This window comes from Triturus cristatus, chromosome 8, assembly GCF_964204655.1.
Source record: "Triturus cristatus chromosome 8, aTriCri1.1, whole genome shotgun sequence".
Taxonomy (NCBI): Eukaryota; Metazoa; Chordata; class Amphibia; order Caudata; family Salamandridae; genus Triturus; species Triturus cristatus.
The window spans coordinates 461,158,648-461,178,793 of record NC_140591.1 but is presented as its reverse complement, the minus strand read 5'-3'; the positions used below and the strand labels follow the sequence as shown (position 1 = coordinate 461,178,793).

The 20,146-nt window shown below is 45.2% G+C and overlaps 1 protein-coding gene and 1 pseudogene across 3 annotated transcripts in view; both read left to right on the top strand.

Moving 5' to 3' along the window:
• Window positions 1-20,146, top strand: part of CAB39L (calcium binding protein 39 like) — a 757,003-nt gene that overhangs the window by 509,186 nt on the left and 227,671 nt on the right. The gene's annotated exons all lie outside the window — the stretch shown is intronic.
• Window positions 3,574-4,659, top strand: LOC146802333 (translocating chain-associated membrane protein 1-like 1 pseudogene; annotated as a pseudogene).

Sequence of the window (20,146 nt, the reverse complement as noted above, 5' to 3'; positions counted from 1 at the left end):
GTGATTCGATACTCACTGAGAATGAATCAGTTTGTAGGCTCTTGATGTTTAGGCAGCTACGCTGCTCCGGCGGTGTCGCTGCACTCGTTGTAAAAGCGCTCCTCGGGCTGTTCGGTGCAAGGTTTCCACAACTCCCTCGACGAGCCCCCAGTGACGATGTCGACGTCACCGGAGTCAGCCACTCACAGCGCGGCTTCGTAGAGCAGGGAAGTACGATTCTCGATCTGCTTCAGGCCTCCGGGTCGCGGCAAGGCACGTGCCGATGAGCACGTCGGTCTTTTTGATGCGGCAACCGGTGTCAGGCCTGGATCAGCGCGGCACTCTCCAGCAAGGCAGAGAGCAGCCAGCCCACTTCACAGGCAGATGTTGAGAAGCGTGGTAGAACAGTCCACGGTCCCTGCAGCACACAGCAGCGCAGGGGGGGACACAGCAGAGTCTTGAGTTCTTGGCAACCTTTCTATCCCTGGGTTGCGAAACAGGAGGCCAGCTCTTCTCAGGCCCTTGGAGATTCGTTTTAAGACACAGCACACAGCAAAGTCTTGTTTGGTCAAGTGGGTAGGGTCAGCACACAGCAAGACCCCTTCTCCTCCTCGGCTTCAGTTGTACAGCAGAACAGGTCAGCCCTTAGAGCACACAGCAAGGCAATCTTCCTTTAGTTCTTCAGCGGTCCGTCTTTCAGCAGAGGTTCCTCTTGATGGTAGAATCTACTAATCTGTTGTCAGGGGTCTTGTACTTATACCCCTAAAAGTCTTTGAAGTCTTTGTGCAAGTGGGTCCTGAGCCCGGTCTGATCCAGTTCTGGGTGTTGCTGGAGCACTTTGTTTTCCTGGCTTCTGCTTTCTTTTCAGAGTGAGAGGCAGAGTCGTCAGCCGCCCAGCAGGAGGTGGAGCCAGCAGTGTGGCAGGCAGGCACAGCCCTATTCACTCCCAGGTGCTATCTCCTCCCTCCACTCTCCTTGCAAATGTCGCCATTCAGCAGAGGGCTGACTCAGCCAACCTCCTGGGGGATCCCCAGCCCCTGTCACTCTCAAGCCAGACAGTCAATCCACAAGCATGCCCAGGCACACAGAAGGATCAGACAAGAGAACAGCTACTCTCTAAAAAGTACTATTCTCCAACTCAGGATTTAAAAACAACCTCTCCTAAAAGATGTGTTACTAAATGCTGAGCTCAGGGATATCAAACACTCATGTCTTATCTTGTTCCTATGAGAAGATAGGCGGATGGCCATTGGCACCAGCCTCCCCCTTGTTAGCCTATGGAGCAAGATAACCTTGCAGCAGTGAACACACAAAATGGCCGTTGTTCACTACCAGAACATGTTACCTGCACTAGTACATGCTCTACCTTTTACATACACTGCACCCTGCCCAGGGGGGTACCTTGGGCCTTCCATAGGGATGACTGACGTGTATAAAAAGGGAAGGGTTAGGCCCGGTCAGTGTGGACACTGGCCAGGAGGACATGGCTGTCCGGGGACTGCAGGCAGGCCTGCGGTGGCAGGCCTGAGACACCATTTTAGGGCTACACAGGTGGGTGGCGCAATCAGCGCTGCAGACCCACTAGTAGCATCTGTCATCACCAGCCCTGGCACACACAGTGCACTTTACTAGGGACTTCATGGTGATACAGATATGCCAATCAGGTATATCCAATCAATATGATATTTTACACAGGGAGCACTTACACTCTGGCACTGATTAGCAGTGGCAGAGTGTCCAAAGCATCTAAACCAGCAAAAACGAAATCCAGCACAGCATCAAAAATCCAGGTAGCAGAGGCAAAAGATAGGGGAAAAACCCACGCCAAGGATGTCAGGTCTAACAATGGCAAATAGTAAAGATTGGCTTGCGACAAAAGCAGTCTTCAATAAATGTGGGAAAAAGGGTTGCTTCCTGGTGTGTTGCAGGAGTGGAAGAGCTGTTAAGAAAGCAGACAAGCAAAGTGTAACAGAAGCATTTGATGAGATTGTTCTACAAATGTCTGACTGTGGTTTTAGTAATCCTAAAGATGCAGTGAAAATTGATGACGTAGAAGTGGAAGTTATGTTTGATTTGTGTTCTAAGTTAATCATTATCCCTGATGAGGTATTTAAAAAATTGTACTTTGAGTGAAATTACAGAACGGACATATGCCCGGGAGTTTACGGAGGACAACCAATAAATATGAAAGGTTACTTCAAGGGTAAAGTTGAGTACAAGAGTAGATACAGTCTGCAAAATATATGTGTTGGTAAAAGAGGAAATCATTCTGAGGTGGCCTGTGCAAAAAGATTTCAGTGTCTATCTCAACACTAACAACAATCCACATATTTTGGTATAGACTACCTCTAGCTCTGAGATTAAAAATAAGTCACCTTTGAGAGAGAGTTCTCTGAAGTATCTAATGACAAGTTGAGTTGCCTCAAAACATATGTACACCAAATTAAGTTGAAAGAAAAGGCAATTCCAGTATCAACCTAGGTAAGAAGACTGCCTTTAAGTGTATATGATGCTGTGAGGGGAGAATTAGAAAACTTGTGCAATGTGGGGGTCATAGCACCTGTTGGGGCAACGGAATTGCTGGTACATGTAGTGATAGCAAAGAAGTCTGATGGCAAGGTTTGTTAGTGCATTGATCTTAGAGCCCTTAACAAAGAGATAGGTGCAGCAGTAGTGGGAGCGAGGTGTTCTCCATTCTGGACTTAACATCTGCTAACTATCGGTGAGTCTGCACCCTGATTCACCAATTCTGACAGCTTTCGTTACACCTATGGGGTCATACAAATTTAAACGAATGCCATTTGGTATAGTTTCAGCCGCATCGGTATTTCAGAGAGCTATGTCTTCAATTCGCAAAGGTATCTCTGTGGTATTCTTTTACCAAGATGATGTGTTGATATTTGGTGAATCAGAAGCATAACATGATGATAGACTGAGACAGGTATTAAATAAATTAAAAGAATATGGTCTAACTGTAAAAAAAACAAATTCAGGCTAAAATGTACAGAAATAAATTATCTGGGACATAAGATTTCTTCCCAAGGGATACAATTTACATCAAAGCTGATCAACACTATCCTGAACACAGCAGCCCCAAAAAAGCAAAGGTGAATTGTGATCGTGAATGATTGAATTTTACAGCAAATTCAAAGGTAATTTTGCAAGTCGTACATTTAATAGGAGAAATTTACTAAAAGGTGAATTTCAACTGGAATTAGGATTGTGAGTTAGAGTTTGAAGACATGAATAATTGTTTAGCTGCTGCTCTGAAACTGAAAGTGTTCACCACGGGCAAAAAAGTGATTGTAGAAACTGGTATCTATTAGAAGGGGTTAGGAGCTGCACTGTTACAGGAGAATGATCTCTTGTGGTCTGTACTTGTCCCTCTTGGCTTGATGGCCATCTCTGGCTCCCCCTTGCTCCTGGTGGTGGCTGGGAGAGGAACGGCTTGGCAGGAACGGCAGCATTACTGCTAGTTCAGACGTGGTGTTAGTTGCTAGTGCAGCAGGGTGGGAGGAGGAGGGAAAAGAAAGGAGTCGAAGTGCACAGCAGCAGAGGAGCCGCCGCTGCTGCCAGGCCCCTATTAGCAACATCATGGCCATCCGTAAGAAGACCAAAAAGAACCCACCTGTGCTCAGCCATGAGCTTATTACACAGAACCACGGAGATATTATATCGTGCCTTGCTATGGTCTTTCTGCTAGGGCTCGTGTTCGAGATTTCAGCTTAAGCAGCTGTCCTTTTCGTTACTCTTCAGTACTATGTTACCATTCCTATCACAGAGTTGGGTGAATCCATTAACCTCTATCATTATGGTATCAAAGATGTGGCCATAGTTTTTTTCTATATGCTTGTCGCTATAATCAAGCATGCAATTATTCAAGCATACATGCTAAATAAAATTAACCATCATATGCACTTTTCCAAAACAAAACACAGCAAGTTCAATGAATCTGGTCAACTCAGTGCCGTGTATCTTTTCTCCTGTGCTTGTGGAGCCAGCATTATAGTATTGGAAAAATATGCATCAGATCCAACTGCTTTGTGGAAAGACTATCCTCATGTTCATAATTCTTTTCAGATAAAGGTTTTCTACATGCACAGATTGCATATTGGTTTCATGCTTTTCCAGAACTCTATTTCCAAAAAACCAAGAAGGAAGCTCGTCTACATTGGCCTTAACCTTTTTCACATTGCAGGGGCTTATCTGCTGAAATTTTAGTAGAACTGGTGCTTCATTATTTTGTGGAGGTCCTTTTCCACAAAAGTCTTGTTTTCTTCAGCAAGGAGAAATATCAGAAAGTATTTGCCTTGTGGGCTCTTTTTTTGTTGTTTTGGGACGACTGCTTAGTTTTGATTTTCTCAGTTGTTAATGTGGACTTTGGCCTTGTCAGAGCAACTAATCCGGTTTTGGATCTCAGCCTTGGAAACTTCAACGTGTTGGCCATCAGAATCAGTGTATTATTGATAAGCATAACCCAAGCATTCATGATGTGGAAATTCATCAATTTCTAGTTGCGACGGTGGAGGGAACACACTTCTTGTCAGGCACAATATATGAAGAAAAAGCATGTCACATGGAAAAGCAAGCCCTTCAGGAAAGAAAAAAAATTGAGTAAATCGAGCAGCGACCTTCAATGGAGCCGACTCGCCTCGCAGCAAGAAAGAGAAATCCGCCTAAAATAAACAGCATTGACCTAGCCTCATATTTCAAAAGAGATTTGCGTTTTGCTGTATCAAATGTAAGGTCCCGTCCTCCATTCTTACTTTCACAAGAGAAGTACAATTCACTTTTTTCGAGTCTGGTCAGTTGTAAAATTTCAGCTCTTGGATGTATACGGCAAGAAGGTGCCGCAGCTCTCTGAGACGAAATGGTCATGGAAACAAACTTTCTAAACCTTTTATCGCCAGAGTACTGGTAAATTGGTTTGTAATGCCAGTGTAGAAAAATCTTCATCGGACTACATTTTTAAACAATATATACCGCCTTTGTTTTTGAGTCACACTGTTTGTTTAGAAATGTCCTTAGCACAGATAACTGCCATAAACAAGCTGTCCTGGGGACATGTCCTCTTGAAACCGTAAGCGTTGTACATTGTCAGACAAACAAGAAAACATCAAACCTTCTTTCATCTTAAATATCAGTTTTGGATTTAGGGGTGTAGCTTTGTGTAGAGGTTAGAGCATAGCTATTGTAAGCATTTGAACACTAAATATGAGTTTATTACGTTGTTCAATATTTGCTTGTTATTGCCAATATTGTCCAAACCATACACATAAAATCAGACAAGTTTACATTTTGGCAGGATGTTACTGCCAAAAAAAGAACAGGGTGTCCTTGTACAAAATTACAAGTTGCCTGTAAAGAAGCAAATTACTCCTTGATGTATGCCTTATATGTAAGAAAACTAGAATACCAAGAATGAACTATGGCTCCTGGACAAAATAGTCTGAATAAGCAAATATATTAATTGGTACCTACAGATACTATTTTCAGTGTGCAAATTAAAAAACAAATAATATATATATATATATATATATATATATATATATATATATATATATATATATATATATATATATATATATGCATCAACAAAAGAGTTCCCAACATGGAGAGCCACACACAGGTGTGTGAAAATCATTTATTCAGCCGGGCAGCCCTGCTAAAACAGTCTTTCAAGCACACAGAATACACAGTGCCAGTAAATCCTTACGCGTTTCGAGCGTCCTTGCGCCCTTGGTCACAGGTACTGGCCGTTTGAATGTAGGCAGGATACCGCCGCTCGTTAGCACCAGCATATGAAGTTCCACCCAGTGAGCGTGTCGGCTCAGTGCATGCTGGTGATTGGAGTCCATATCAATACTAATCACAGGTAAGTGCGTCTGCCTTAGTCCAAAATAATTTGCAATCACCACAGTGGGGCTGTGTGACTCTCAGGAATGCCGCAGAACAGGAATTTCCCAGCTGAACACACATCGTTCCATAATCTGAAGTATAAATGACTCCAATGGACCCGCTCTTCCGCGGGAGGGCTCTCCGCGACCTGGGTGGGCCGCATTTCAATTTGCATCAACAAAAGAGTTCCCAACATGGAGAGCCACACACAGGTGTGTGAAAATCATTTATTCAGCCGGGCAGCCCTGCTAAAACAGTCTTTCAAGCACACAGAATACACAGTGCCAGTAAATCCTTACGCGTTTCGAGCGTCCTTGCGCCCTTGGTCACAGGTACTGGCCGTTTGAATGTAGGCAGGATACCGCCGCTCGTTAGCACCAGCATATGAAGTTCCACCCAGTGGGCGTGTCGGCTCAGTGCATGCTGGTGATTGGAGTCCATATCAATACTAATCACAGGTAAGTGCGTCTGCCTTAGTCCAAAATAATTTGCAATCACCACAGTGGGGCTGTGTGACTCTCAGGAATGCCGCAGAACAGGAATTTCCCAGCTGAACACACATCGTTCCATAATCTGAAGTATAAATGACTCCAATGGACCCGCTCTTCCGCGGGAGGGCTCTCCGCGACCTGGGTGGGCCGCATTTCAATTTGCATCAACAAAAGAGTTCCCAACATGGAGAGCCACACACAGGTGTGTGAAAATCATTTATTCAGCCGGGCAGCCCTGCTAAAACAGTCTTTCAAGCACACAGAATACACAGTGCCAGTAAATCCTTACGCGTTTCGAGCGCCCTTGGTCACAGGTACTGGCCGTTTGAATGTAGGCAGGATACCGCCGCTCGTTAGCACCAGCATATGAAGTTCCACCCAGTGGGCGTGTCGGCTCAGTGCATGCTGGTGATTGGAGTCCATATCAATACTAATCACAGGTAAGTGCGTCTGCCTTAGTCCAAAATAATTTGCAATCACCACAGTGGGGCTGTGTGACTCTCAGGAATGCCGCAGAACAGGAATTTCCCAGCTGAACACACATCGTTTCATAATCTGAAGTATAAATGACTCCAATGGACCCGCTCTTCCGCGGGAGGGCCGCATTTCAATTTGCATCAACAAAAGAGTTCCCAACATGGAGAGCCACACACAGGTGTGTGAAAATCATTTATTCAGCCGGGCAGCCCTGCTAAAACAGTCTTTCAAGCACACAGAATACACAGTGCCAGTAAATCCTTACGCGTTTCGAGCGTCCTTGCGCCCTTGGTCACAGGTACTGGCCGTTTGAATGTAGGCAGGATACCGCCGCTCGTTAGCACCAGCATATGAAGTTCCACCCAGTGGGCGTGTCGGCTCAGTGCATGCTGGTGATTGGAGTCCATATCAATACTAATCACAGGTAAGTGCGTCTGCCTTAGTCCAAAATAATTTGCAATCACCACAGTGGGGCTGTGTGACTCTCAGGAATGCCGCAGAACAGGAATTTCCCAGCTGAACACACATCGTTCCATAATCTGAAGTATAAATGACTCCAATGGACCCGCTCTTCCGCGGGAGGGCTCTCCGCGACCTGGGTGGGCCGCATTTCAATTTGCATCAACAAAAGAGTTCCCAACATGGAGAGCCACACACAGGTGTGTGAAAATCATTTATTCAGCCGGGCAGCCCTGCTAAAACAGTCTTTCAAGCACACAGACTACACAGTGCCAGTAAATCCTTACGCGTTTCGAGCGTCCTTGCGCCCTTGGTCACAGGTACTGGCCGTTTGAATGTAGGCAGGATACCGCCGCTCGTTAGCACCAGCATATGAAGTTCCACCCAGTGGGCGTGTCGGCTCAGTGCATGCTGGTGATTGGAGTCCATATCAATACTAATCACAGGTAAGTGCGTCTGCCTTAGTCCAAAATAATTTGCAATCACCACAGTGGGACTGTGTGACTCTCAGGAATGCCGCAGAACAGGAATTTCCCAGCTGAACACACATCGTTCCATAATCTGAAGTATAAATGACTCCAATGGACCCGCTCTTCCGCGGGAGGGCTCTCCGCGACCTGGGTGGGCCGCATTTCAATTTGCATCAACAAAAGAGTTCCCAACATGGAGAGCCACACACAGGTGTGTGAAAATCATTTATTCAGCCGGGCAGCCCTGCTAAAACAGTCTTTCAAGCACACAGGCAGACGCACTTACCTGTGATTAGTATTGATATGGACTCCAATCACCAGCATGCACTGAGCCGACACGCCCACTGGGTGGAACTTCATATGCTGGTGCTAACGAGCGGCGGTATCCTGCCTACATTCAAACGGCCAGTACCTGTGACCAAGGGCGCAAGGACGCTCGAAACGCGTAAGGATTTACTGGCACTGTGTATTCTGTGTGCTTGAAAGACTGTTTTAGCAGGGCTGCCCGGCTGAATAAATGATTTTCACACACCTGTGTGTGGCTCTCCATGTTGGGAACTCTTTTGTTGATGCAAATTGAAATGCGGCCCACCCAGGTCGCGGAGAGCCCTCCCGCGGAAGAGCGGGTCCATTGGAGTCATTTATACTTCAGATTATGGAACGATGTGTGTTCAGCTGGGAAATTCCTGTTCTGCGGCATTCCTGAGAGTCACACAGCCCCACTGTGGTGATTGCAAATTATTTTGGACTAAGGCAGACGCACTTACCTGTGATTAGTATTGATATGGACTCCAATCACCAGCATGCACTGAGCCGACACGCCCACTGGGTGGAACTTCATATGCTGGTGCTAACGAGCGGCGGTATCCTGCCTACATTCAAACGGCCAGTACCTGTGACCAAGGGCGCAAGGACGCTCGAAACGCGTAAGGATTTACTGGCACTGTGTATTCTGTGTGCTTGAAAGACTGTTTTAGCAGGGCTGCCCGGCTGAATAAATGATTTTCACACACCTGTGTGTGGCTCTCCATGTTGGGAACTCTTTTGTTGATGCAAATTGAAATGCGGCCCACCCAGGTCGCGGAGAGCCCTCCCGCGGAAGAGCGGGTCCATTGGAGTCATTTATACTTCAGATTATGGAACGATGTGTGTTCAGCTGGGAAATTCCTGTTCTGCGGCATTCCTGAGAGTCACACAGCCCCACTGTGGTGATTGCAAATTATTTTGGACTAAGGCAGACGCACTTACCTGTGATTAGTATTGATATGGACTCCAATCACCAGCATGCACTGAGCCGACACGCCCACTGGGTGGAACTTCATATGCTGGTGCTAACGAGCGGCGGTATCCTGCCTACATTCAAACGGCCAGTACCTGTGACCAAGGGCGCAAGGACGCTCGAAACGCGTAAGGATTTACTGGCACTGTGTATTCTGTGTGCTTGAAAGACTGTTTTAGCAGGGCTGCCCGGCTGAATAAATGATTTTCACACACCTGTGTGTGGCTCTCCATGTTGGGAACTCTTTTGTTGATGCAAATTGAAATGCGGCCCACCCAGGTCGCGGAGAGCCCTCCCGCGGAAGAGCGGGTCCATTGGAGTCATTTATACTTCAGATTATGGAACGATGTGTGTTCAGCTGGGAAATTCCTGTTCTGCGGCATTCCTGAGAGTCACACAGCCCCACTGTGGTGATTGCAAATTATTTTGGACTAAGGCAGACGCACTTACCTGTGATTAGTATTGATATGGACTCCAATCACCAGCATGCACTGAGCCGACACGCCCACTGGGTGGAACTTCATATGCTGGTGCTAACGAGCGGCGGTATCCTGCCTACATTCAAACGGCCAGTACCTGTGACCAAGGGCGCAAGGACGCTCGAAACGCGTAAGGATTTACTGGCACTGTGTATTCTGTGTGCTTGAAAGACTGTTTTAGCAGGGCTGCCCGGCTGAATAAATGATTTTCACACACCTGTGTGTGGCTCTCCATGTTGGGAACTCTTTTGTTGATGCAAATTGAAATGCGGCCCACCCAGGTCGCGGAGAGCCCTCCCGCGGAAGAGCGGGTCCATTGGAGTCATTTATACTTCAGATTATGGAACGATGTGTGTTCAGCTGGGAAATTCCTGTTCTGCGGCATTCCTGAGAGTCACACAGCCCCACTGTGGTGATTGCAAATTATTTTGGACTAAGGCAGACGCACTTACCTGTGATTAGTATTGATATGGACTCCAATCACCAGCATGCACTGAGCCGACACGCCCACTGGGTGGAACTTCATATGCTGGTGCTAACGAGCGGCGGTATCCTGCCTACATTCAAACGGCCAGTACCTGTGACCAAGGGCGCAAGGACGCTCGAAACGCGTAAGGATTTACTGGCACTGTGTATTCTGTGTGCTTGAAAGACTGTTTTAGCAGGGCTGCCCGGCTGAATAAATGATTTTCACACACCTGTGTGTGGCTCTCCATGTTGGGAACTCTTTTGTTGATGCAAATTGAAATGCGGCCCACCCAGGTCGCGGAGAGCCCTCCCGCGGAAGAGCGGGTCCATTGGAGTCATTTATACTTCAGATTATGGAACGATGTGTGTTCAGCTGGGAAATTCCTGTTCTGCGGCATTCCTGAGAGTCACACAGCCCCACTGTGGTGATTGCAAATTATTTTGGACTAAGGCAGACGCACTTACCTGTGATTAGTATTGATATGGACTCCAATCACCAGCATGCACTGAGCCGACACGCCCACTGGGTGGAACTTCATATGCTGGTGCTAACGAGCGGCGGTATCCTGCCTACATTCAAACGGCCAGTACCTGTGACCAAGGGCGCAAGGACGCTCGAAACGCGTAAGGATTTACTGGCACTGTGTATTCTGTGTGCTTGAAAGACTGTTTTAGCAGGGCTGCCCGGCTGAATAAATGATTTTCACACACCTGTGTGTGGCTCTCCATGTTGGGAACTCTTTTGTTGATGTATATATATATATATATATATATATATATATATATATATATATATTACCTACTGGCGGTCGCCAGTAGGTAGTTATAGTTAGGACCACGTTTCCATAGGAAATCCGCCACATTCTATTTTGAATAACTTTTGCGCCGGTTGACGAATCCTCGCGAATTTTTCAAAATAGGTGGGGCGCTACGCTCCGCTCCTACCCTGAAAGTCTCGGGGGGATTCGTCAAGCGGGGGCTGAGATAAAAGGGGGGTCCCAAAACGCGTTTTTCCCATGCATTTTTCCATAGGACCTTTAGACACAGCTACAGCCCGAACGGCTGAACAGAATTACTTGAAATTTGGCAGAGAGGTAGTCCTCAGGTCAAGGAAGTGCCTTTTGTAGGTTTGGTGTAAATCTGTTTAGTAGATTCTGAGAAAATAGCCTTTAAATCAATATATATATCTGAGCCAGCGTACGGTGCGCTTACGGTGCGCTTACCGTACGCGTACGGTGGCGTGCGCGAGCGCGATTCTGATTGGCCCTTAGATCTTAGTAAACATTCGAATCGGTCGAAACCAGGAAGCGGCGGCCGCCATTTTCTCTCTCGCACTCTGACAGGGGGTTGAAAAACCAAGTGCAAAAACATGTAAAGGGGCTGTTTACACAGCTCCCAAGCACCTAGCCATGTCGAGGGAGTCCCCAACGATCCCCCAAGTGAAAAAAGGCAATTTTAATTTTTTCGAAAATTTCGCCGATTACGCCTACCGTACGCGTACAGTACGAAATAATAAATAAAAAAAAAAAATATCCACATTCTCCCCACCCCGTGTGCAAAAGGTGCCCGAAGGGCACCTTTTGTGCATGGCTTATTGAAGCTAAACAAAACATATATTTTACCTGTCAAAACGATGCTCATCATATGTCCTCCATGTGCGCACGGTGCGCGAAGCGCATCGTGCGTTCATAGCCCATCTAGCGTAACGTGGGCACGCGGTGCGCGAAGCGCACCGCGTGCTCACTGTACTTAACTGCGTTAAGTGGGCGCGCACGCCACAAATGGCGTAAAGTAACTTAGCATTTAAAAAACCGTACAAATTCACTGAAAAAACCATAGGTTTCACACACGTTATAGTTAGGAATTAGCATTTAAAAAACCTTGCAAATTCACTGAAAAAACCATAGGTTTCACACGTTATAGTTAGCTGGACATTTTACTGATAAAAAACCAATGAAATTCCCCCGTTATAGTTACTGTAGGCAACTATAACTCACGCGACCGTAATCCTCTGCTGATGACATATGTGTCTTTTTGAAAAAAAAATATTTGTAATATATGTATAGCTAAAATTTAATGGAAGAAGACTTGGGCAAATAAGTGTCTAAATACAGTATTAGCATCAGCAGAGGATTACGGTCGCGTGAGTTATAGTTGCCTACAGTAACTATAACGGGGGAATTTCATTGGTTTTTTATCAGTAAAATGTCCAGCTAACTATAACATGTGTGAAACCTATGGTTTTTTCAGTGAATATATATATATATATACACACACATGTTCTCAGGCTGTGTATTTTTATATATATTTTTAGCAGTTTCGGGGGAAACATAAATAGAGCGCACATGGCTGTAGATGGGATCCCTGGGTATTAGTCACTTTTGTATTTTACAGACATGGCTATGGAACTCGCTATTGCAGTCTTTACATGATAAGCTGACAATTTGCTTTGGGCAGTATTGCTTTGCACGATGACCAGTAAGTTGCGCTGATTGCTTAGAAGCAATATTTCTTGTTCTCTGCTTTACTGGGTTGGGTAATGGATCTCAACTATGCATGCTGCATGGTTGTGACTTCACCCTGGTACTTTAGACCGTGTGCACTTGTCACCTCACTAAGGGAATTATTGCAACTTGCCCATTTTGCACTTGATCAATTTGCACCATTGTTTATTTTGCACAGTTGTCTAGATTAAATGACGTGATATTTTTGAAACATCTTCAACAGTCCCACACTATGCATTTTATGCTTCAATATAATGTTGAAATATTCTCTATGTTTAGTGGCTTGTTTATGGGGACTGTTGCAACTTGCCGTTTTTGCACATGCTTAAGTTGCACTATTGCGTGTTTTGTACAGTTGCTGTTAAATTATCTAATGTCATGCCAGTCTTTAATTATGCTCTAAAGTTGACTACTGAGCATTTTACGCTACAATGCTATATATTTCTTCTATGTCTATTGGCCCGATGGTCACGTGATGTTAACACTTGCACTTTAAATTCGGTGGTTTCTACTGCCAGCGTCAAGTGATCAAGGCCTCTTTTTGGGGCCGAAACGCCTCATGGCGGTGCGTGGTACACTAATGGATTAAATAAATACCTTGCATTCAGAAGTTTGGGTCCGATTCGTCTGTCCAGTATCTTGGAGGTTTGCGACAGAGTTCTTCTCATATATATATATATATATATATATATATATATATATATGAGAGATAGCTTCCGAAGTGCAACATCTTGCTGCAAAGTATATTCCTATATAATGTGCATTTTCGAGAGGGACAGCATCTTTGGAATGGCTGGTAAAGGATTTGCTATGGCACCCAATGGATGCCGTCTAGTATGTAATGGGATTCAGATCTTTTAGGTGGCAAGTAGACATTTGCTCTAGAGCACGTTTGGAAATGTTCAGGGTGTACTGATTGGATTTCATGGTGATTAGTCATCACTCAATTTTTGAAAATCATCTTGTTACTTCAAAGACTCTAAACGCTGTACTCTACTACTTAGTCCACCATGATAGGTACCCAAGAATATTTCTGGCCATTTGGTTTGGAAAACTTGAACCAACACCTTTTAAGTGTATTGGTACAAAAATAATTTCCTCACTGTATAATATTAGTTATGTGGCTTATGTTTTAAAATATTCTGGGCATCAGCAAAGATTCTTCAGAGCAAACTTGTTGCCAATATTGCTTTAACGTCATGGAAACATCTTTGAGAACATGCTTTGCCCATATATATTATTATATCTTGACAGTTGCATTAAGTGTTATGACACATTCAAATCAGCAGTACTGGACATGAAAAGAATTAGCCTTTGAGAAAATAATTGTGATTCTTGTTGTATCTTCTTCAATTGAACTGCTACTTTATGTCCATCTTTAATTGTGAAACATGGAATAGGATTCTCCATATCCAGCATATATATTTTTGGATAAAAATAATATATGATTATATCTTTACTAATAAAGCTTGAAAAGCCTTTTTATAGATAAATGTTGCTATACTATGCTGTAATTATGAAAAATGTGGTTCCCTTTGAAAAGCAGTAAGTATTTTATGTAGATTGCTTTTCTTCTAAACGTTTGGGACCAGTTTAAAAATGTAAATGTGCTTGACCATTAAGCATTTTGTTCTTCATAGAGTATGTTAGGAGTTTAATGTATTCATTACTTCTGAGTTATTTTTTGTGTCCCTTGCCCTGGTTTGAAAGTTAAACTTTTCATTTTACTTTCTTCAGTCCCCAAAATGTCTGCTACCAATGCTCACACCTTAACACTTACAGTTCTGTAATTAAAATGTTATTGCAAAAAAGATTTCCTCCAACAAGTTCGATCTCCAGATTCACAAAAACTCAAACATGGTATGTGAAACGTGATTGACAACTGTGGATACATAGAACACAACATGTATGAGAGGATATCAAGCCAGGAGAATGATAAAGGAGAGGTTGGAATGACGTTCACCTCTAAGGCCTTGAGACAGGCAGAAATAAAGTATACTGTAATTGAGAAAGAGGCATTGGCTGTATACTGGGCACTTATCAAATGTAAAAGTTTCATTTGGGGAACTGTTTTCAAGGTAAGAACTGATCACAAATCTCTCAGGGAGATGTTTACAAAATAAGGTCTGGAAGCCATCTGAAGTTCGATTAGAAGATGGGTTGTAAATCTCCAGGAATTTCCATTTGGTTTTGAGTATGTCCTGGGGGAGAGGAATTATGCAGCTGACTGCCTTTCAAGATTAGTCAATGACACAGGTGGGTAAACTCAAACTAGTGAAGACATCAGACAAGATTTTGACTTCCCTATGAAAATCGTGTGTGCAGTTACTAATGGAGATATTGAAGAAAGAGACTGGATACAGAAGTTAAAAAGTTGATCCAGTTGTAAGTAAGGTTAAGAAACAGCTTGCAGAAAGATGGCAGAGTAGATAAAGGGACTGTGAACAGTTGAGACCATATTTGATAGTCAGAAAGGAATCGTCAAAGGTGGCTGGATGCCTGTGTAGGGGCACAAGGTTGATACCTCGTGAAACACTTCTATGGAAATTTAATTGACCTAGCCCATGAGGATCACTTTGGAATTACAAAAACAAAATTACGGATCAGGGTGGATTTTTGGTGGCCCGGGGTGGATGTAATAGTAGAAAGGGTGGTTAGGGATTGTGTACCCTGCTATAACAGTGAGAAGGTGTTGAAGTAATGTACCCCTTCCTTGTATTGTCTATCTCTGCCGACAGTTCCCTTATCTGGAGAAAGAAGTTCACCATATATTTTAGTATTGTTTGAATTGTTTTCAAGATGGCCAGAAATTAATCTAGTCTCAGACATCAGCTCTAGTTTGGTTATTAGATTTCTGATTGAGGTTTTTATACAAGAAGGTCTCCCTAATACCCTGTTGACCGACAATGTTGTGCAATTCTGCTCAAAGAAAATGAGAGTTCCTGGAATGTAATGGTATTACTCATAAACGTTGTGCACTTTATCACCCAGAAACATATAGGATGGTAGAAAGATTCAATAAAAGACTTCAGGAAGTAATTCAACTGGTTAAGACTAATAGCTAATGCTGGAAGGAAGAGGTAATGAGGTGACTAGAAACCTACTGCCTTACTGCTCATCAGTCTACAAGTATGAATCCATTTGAACTACTAAGAGGCAGGGATCCAAATTCCAGATTAGTGCTGGGGTCGATGAGCGTTACAACAAACAAATGATGGACGGAATGCTGACAATGCAGACATTCTCCCCCAGTCAAGAGATCTGGGTTAAATCCATCTTTCTTTTGCCCACTACACCACCCCAGTTTAGACATGGCCATATGCAAATCAGTCTTGACCCTGTGCCTCATGGGAACAGTCCAGCCCGAACTGCCAAGCCATGTCTTCCCTGGACCGGAATCAAGCATCCTAGGACCGGTTTCTGGCTATCAGCCGTCATCAGCCAGGATAGCTTGACTCCAGTGCCCTAGTGACCACGGGTCCCACGTCTGGGAATACCCATCCCACTTAGGGCGAAAAGCGTTACAACAAACAAATGATGGACGGAATGCTGACAATGCAGACATTCTCCCCCAGTCAAGAGATCTGGGTTAAATCCATCGTTCTTTTGCCCACTACACCACCCCAGTTTAGACATGGCCATATGCAAATCAGTCTTGACCCTGTGCCTCATGGGAACAGTCCAGCCCGAACTGCCAAGCCATGTCTTCCCTGGACCGGAATCAAGCATCCTAGGACCGGTTTCTGGCTATCAGCCGTCATCAGCCAGGATAGCTTGACTCCAGTGGCGTAGTGAGCACGGGTCCCACGTCTGGGAATACCCATCCCACTTAGGGCGAAAAGCGTTACAACAAACAAATGATGGCCGGAATGCTGATAATGCAGACATTCTCCCCCAGTCAAGAGATCTGGGTTAAATCCATCGTTCTTTTGCCCACTACACCACCCCAGTTTAGACATGGCCATATGCAAATCAGTCTTGACCCTGTGCCTCATGGGAACAGTCCAGCCCGAACTGCCAAGCCATGTCTTCCCTGGACGGGAATCAAGCATCCTAGGACCGGTTTCTGGCTATCAGCCGTCATCAGCCAGGATAGCTTGACTCCAGTGGCGTAGTGAGCACGGGTCCCACGTCTGGGAATACCCATCCCACTTAGGGCAAAAAGCGTTACAACAAACAAATGATGGACGAAATGCTGACTGTTAGACCTGTCAGCCCTTTGGGTGGTCCCTCCTCATCATTATTTATTTTGTCCCACTTTTGCCTCAAACCCTGTTAGTATTTTTCCTTTTTGGGAACCACCAGACTTTTTAGTGTTGATGCAGGGTCAGGGAGCCATTTTCCCTACCCCTGGAACTTCTGTCTGAGGGCCTGAAACACAAAATGGTGGCCACCCATTGTCACCTGAGACATAGCTGGAACCTACTAGTACCTTCCAGAACATTCTAGAACCCTGTGACAGTGTGAGGCAGGTTTAGTATGTTGGGAAGCCAGCTCAGAGTTGGCAGTTGGAGTAGGCAGTTGGCACCTGACTGGTGAAGGGAGAGCAGCACAACACTGAAGGAGGAAGGAGTGAGGCAGCAGGGGTGGAAACTTGTGCCTGGAGTGGGGTCCAGAAACCCACCCTTGATACTGGTCCCTGCTGACTGAGCCCAGCCTAGAGCCCTGTGTGGGATAAAGCCAAGAAGAACCAACTCAAGGACCTGAACAGCCGGAACAGGCCTTGAAAGTAAACAACAGCAAGTTCCTGACCTGTCTATTGGTATCTTCCTGGAGTCCGACGCCGAGAAGCCTAGAGACCTGGGGCCGGAGGTGAAGAAGCGGCGCTGACTGGAAAGCAGACGTCTTACCCGGAGCCGCCAGAGGTCGAGAGAGGGCGCCGACGGAGGTCGTGGAGACACCAGAGGTCGAGGAGGAAGTCACCTGAGGTCGAGTGTGCGGCGTCGACGGGGGAGTGAAGGCCGCCCTCCGGAGTCGCCGGAGACCGAGGTGAATCGTGCCGGAGGTCGGGAGTGGAGATCGCACTCCGGAGTCGCCGGAACCTGAGGAAAGGAGCACCGGAGGTCGGGAGTGGAGATCGCACTCCGGAGTCGCCGGAACCTGAAGGGAAGAGCACCGGAGGTCGGGAGTGGAGGTCGCACTCCGGAGACACCCGGAAGTAGGGAGATCGTGTCCCTGTGACGCCGGAGACCGACATCGAATCGAGGCTGTCCAGCGACATCGAGCCGAGGCCGCCATCCGACATCGATCCGGAACCACCTCACGGCGTCGACAGGAACTGACATCGAGCCGAGGCCGTCCGCCGACATCGATCCGGAACCGCCTCACGGCGTCGACAAGAACTGACATCGAGCCGAGGCCGGTTAGCGACATCGAACCGGAACCGCCTCACGGCGTCGACACGACTCCGGCGGAGTCGGAAGTTCATAAAGAGGGCAGTAAGTGGAATAGAGGGCGCCTAAGGCCCTGTGGAGCCCTAAGAGACCATCCTAGGGGCTAGAGAGGTGTTAGGACCAGCCTGGGAGTGCCAGGGGTGGACTGAGACTGATACAGTGACCTGTGTGAGGGGTTGTGTAGTTTGGGAGAGCCAGATTCCTAGATTACCCTTGATCTACCTCAGTTTTAGCCTCAGCCTTATCCAAGCTAGGTGAGACACCCTCAGGCCATCCACATAACCACAAGCTGTGATTGGGCCAAATCAACCCTTAGTACCTCACAAATGTGACCTGATTTGAAAGTGGTCTGATGGCTTATATTTATTGAGAGTATTGTATTCTTTGTATTTATCCTATTTATTGTCTCACAGTATTTATTCCCTCGCAGTATTTATTTGCCTATGTATTTTATGCACATCTATTTATTCATTGATTATTTATGATCTGAGCTTATTTATTTGACCTACCCTTTTTACAGAAGAAGCTTTGTGTACTGTAATTATTTATTTAACCTGCAACTAAGAGAAAACAAGATAAACACAGATATATTTTCATAAATTTTTACGGTGTAGTGTCGTTTTTGGAACGGATGCACGCATGGTTATTGTGAGGGTGTGACGTACGCTTAACACGGTGCCTGACCCCCGACCGCTCGAGCCAAGCTACCCCTTGTCTTGGGAAAAACCGGTTGACTGCTAACCCGGTTGCCCGGGGTTTTCTAACACTGACAATGCAGACATTCTCCCCCAGTCAAGAGATCTGGGTTAAATCCATCGTTCTTTTGCCCACTACACCACCCCAGTTTAGACATGGCCATATGCAAATCAGTCTTGACCCTGTGCCTCATGGGAACAGTCCAGCCCGAACAGCCAAGCCATGTCTTCCCTGGACCGGAATCAAGCATCCTAGGACCGGTTTCTGGCTATCAGCCGTCATCAGCCAGGATAGCTTGACTCCAGTGGCGTAGTGAGCACGGGTCCCACGTCTGGGAATACCCATCCCACTTAGGGCGAAAAGCGTTACAACAAACAAATGATGGACGGAATGCAGACATGAAATGGCATAAAGGTTGAGTGAAGATTGATGTTAATCAAACGTGGAGACTCAAGGTATTAAAATCACAAACTGCCCACAAAGAACAACATGATTTAACCTGTAATACCTGGGTGATAGACTTTAAATTGGGTGACTGGGTTAGAGTAAAAGCTCCCACTGTTAAGAAGAAATGGTCCAAATTTACTGAGCCTATGAAAATTATAAAGTTGTTTCAGAATGCTGGCAAGACTCATGTTGGTAGGATTTGGAATGTGGGGAGAGTGGTAAAACATTGATGACCAAAACAAGGTAAAGATCAGCTTGGAATAAATGAAATTATCCCAGGCATGGAGACAGGTGATTCTCTAACTAACAGTAATATGAGATGTCCAGTACCATCAGGGGTTAAGGTCGTGTTAGATCAAGTGTTAGGGTAACCTGTCTTCCTAGTGTCCTAAACGATTATGTAATCAAATGAGTGACAGATTTATAGAACTACCTGCAACAGTATTTTCGGGTTATTGACCCCAGTACTTGTCTCATTTATGTTTGTATTTAAGAAATCATCCTTAATGGTTCAATGGAAAAGAAAATGCACATATGTAAAGTACATGTTCTTTGAGTCGATATGGATAGTCATTCGATAAGTTTTAGATTTTTTTTAAAACTGTTCTTCCTCTAGTGTCTTAACTAATAGTTCAAGCAATATGTATGTTTACCTTAATGTTTTGCATATTGTCACGTACTGTTGGTTTTTTTTTTTTTTTTTTACATCTTATGAAAAGCGAAGATGTGTGGTAACTCTGGCAGCTGTCACTGGCTAGTGAGCCAAGACTTGGAACCCTGGCTTCCCCAGGTTCTAGAATGGACTTGTGTAATTAGACTGTGAAGGAACGTGACAGTTGCCTTGGACACTACCAGAGCTGTGGCTGAGGTGTTAGGATTAAACTTCCTTTGATCAGTTCAACCTACTGTCGTCTTTTCCTGAGGAGGTATTACGATTTGACAGGGAGGTTAACCCACAACCAGTTTTACATCGTGACCATGCAGTGATGTTATTGTGTTCGGCCAGTTTTACCACCTGATTTTCTTGCAGGACTTTGAATGTGTCATAGATGCCAAACTCATCAGGTCTCTAAAGTGTATCTAGAAATATGAGCGTAAATATCTGC